The sequence below is a fragment of the Octopus bimaculoides genome, chromosome 8, assembly GCF_001194135.2.
Source record: "Octopus bimaculoides isolate UCB-OBI-ISO-001 chromosome 8, ASM119413v2, whole genome shotgun sequence".
NCBI classification, from domain to species: domain Eukaryota; kingdom Metazoa; phylum Mollusca; class Cephalopoda; order Octopoda; family Octopodidae; genus Octopus; species Octopus bimaculoides.
The window spans coordinates 9,926,838-9,929,744 of record NC_068988.1 but is presented as its reverse complement, the minus strand read 5'-3'; positions in this window follow the sequence as shown (position 1 = coordinate 9,929,744).

Sequence of the window (2,907 nt, the reverse complement as noted above, 5' to 3'; positions counted from 1 at the left end):
ATATATATAATTATTAGTTACAGAATAAAAGCATTACATTTGGGTCAACGACTCAACATACAACAGTCCCCTCAATAAACGGTCATATATAAGAAATATATCAAAGTCCACAAATACATAAGAAAATATATATATAACCATAAAATACAACATAAAACACACAATATAAAAATTTATATATTTTTTGTTTCTACTAATAACATACAAATGAATCAAATTTGAGTTAAAAATATAACACAATATATATATATATCTTTTTATAATTTCAATTCGAATAAAATTAAGCGATTAAAAATTCAAAATAGACAAATAAAGCAAAATAGAATAAGATAAAATGAAGTAAAATAAAATATTATAATAGACCGTCGGGTAAAATACTATATCTGATGACAAAACTTTAAAATGACAAAAAACTTTAAAATAATTTAACATCATTTAAAGTTATATTAGAAGGTCCTGTACTCCCCTCAAGGTACACGTAATAACAGCAGACTGCTATTATTTTTTTGAGAGAAATTTACTTTTCTTTTATCTAAAGAAAAAACACACAAGCACACGACCAAGAAACATAAAGGACCACGCGAATATGTGTGTGTGTGCGTGTGTGCGAGTGTGTAACTGTGTATGTATATATGAATGTAGGTATCTACGTACGTATCTACGTACGTATGTATGTATTTGTATATGTATGGATGAATAGATGAAAGTCCTTATTACCTCCATCTTAGTGAAGTTGGAGGTATTGTTATCAGTTGTGTTTGTTTGTTTGAATGTTTGACCGTGGAAAGATATCTCAAGAACTGTAGAAAGGATTCGGATGAAACTTTCAAGGAAGTTTGGCTTCGTGACTTGCACGAACTGATTAGATTTTGGAATCGATCTGATACCGTACAAAGACTCTGGATTATTTTTCTTGTTTTCTTACCTAATTTTTGAGAACGGTCGGGTTCATTTTTAGTATTCTCGTTTGTGAGAGCAGCCGAGTTTATTTCAGATATTCTCATACTAAAGCTCATTTCCGGCTAATCGTTGAGAGGATATTGGTGTGGCTTGGCAGAGGTTTGCACTCTTTGATTGTCCTTGTTCACTTTTATTTCAAGATTTCTTGCCAATACCGAAAGAGTCGGTTTTTAACATAGATCCATGGTTCCGTCATTGGAATTTCAACATCAACAACAGAGTATTTTTGTGTGTATGCATGTATGTATGTATGTATGTATGTATGTATATGTGCAGACTTGTATATTTTGTTTTATGCATATATTTTCATGCATATAGTTACATATCTAGACATGCTCATATATACTTAAATGATAAACTTCTGGAAAATTGTACAGATTTTTGTATGTATGTGTGTATGTATGTTTGCATTGAAGCAGTGGATCTCCAATCGCATAAATTTATAAATACTAGGACGTAAATATTGGGTTGGAATCTGTTTTACGTAACATGATACAATATTTAAATATACATGCTTTCAGTCATAACATCATACATACTATCAACTAAATTTCACATATTCATACAGACATACACGACGTATTAACAGTCATACTTAATTTATGTCGATTTACATGTGACAGATGTTTCCTTGCTGTGTTTCCAGATACTGTTGGTGCTGAAACGAATGTCTTCAACTACACTGGGGGTTAACATCACTTTATTCATGACTATAACTCCTTCGACATTACTAGCCGTAAGTATAAACATCTATTTAAAGCAACTCCCATCACGGAGCTTCGTCATACAGAAAATTTCGATTCAGGTTTAAATGATAGCTGAGTGGTGAAACATGAATGTCACAATATGCACAAGTATATATGCCAAAGTAAAGTTGGCACCCCGTCAGTTGCTACTAGGAGGGTTCCAGCTGATTCGATCAACAGAACAGCCTCCTCGGGAAATTGACGTAACAGTGGCTGAGCATTTCACAGACACGCGTTCCCTTTACGTAGTTCTCAAGACGATTCAGCGTGACACAGTATGTGAAAAGCTGGCCCTTTGAATTACAAGTACTACTTATTAATGCAGGCTGCGTGAACTGGAACTACGTGAAATAAAGTGTCTTGCGCAAGGACACAACCTGCCGCCGCGAATCGAACTCATGACCTTAAGACCATTCGTCTATTACCTAAATCACTAAGCCGCGCTCCTTCATGTGCCTAAGTATATGGCTATAAAACGCAAGGTTTTCATAAGGTTGCTTTTAAGAGGAACGATCTAGATCCTTATCCCCTGCGAATTCTTTGAATCCAATAAGGTTAGTTTTCGTAAAAGTTGTCACAAAGGCCTTCAGGTCGATGTCTGGAAGTAAACATAAAGAGATGGCGGTTACGCGATAGATTTCGTATGATACGTTATTAGCAGAGAGCAAAATGCTTAGTGGGTAATGTTGCTAGATTCTAATCAGTTCCTTCAAAATGGAGCCAATGTTCATATAATAAAATAAATATACATACACACACACATACATACATACATACATACATACATACATACATACATACATACACACATACATATGTACATACATAATACAATTTATATATATACATATAGATATGTTTCTTTATTAGCCACACAGGGCTCAACATAGAGGGGACAAAATACAAATGTAGAGTTTTTCTTTTCGATGGGGACGAAAATAAAGTAAAAAATTAAAATGGGGATAACGATGAAAAGGCATCGAGAAAACGTTTGGGGTATGTACAAAAAAAAAAGAAAAAAGAAAGAAAATATTACAAAAATTTCCCAATAAATCGGGAGGTTATCCGTGGAAAGAAAAACCTACGGAAAAGACCACGGTAACCTCGGTCCTTAATGTCACAATTTGTTAAATAAAATTTCTTTTATTTATGCAAGAAACGTAAGTAACTCTCTGTTTACAAAATTTTAAACGTTTTATAG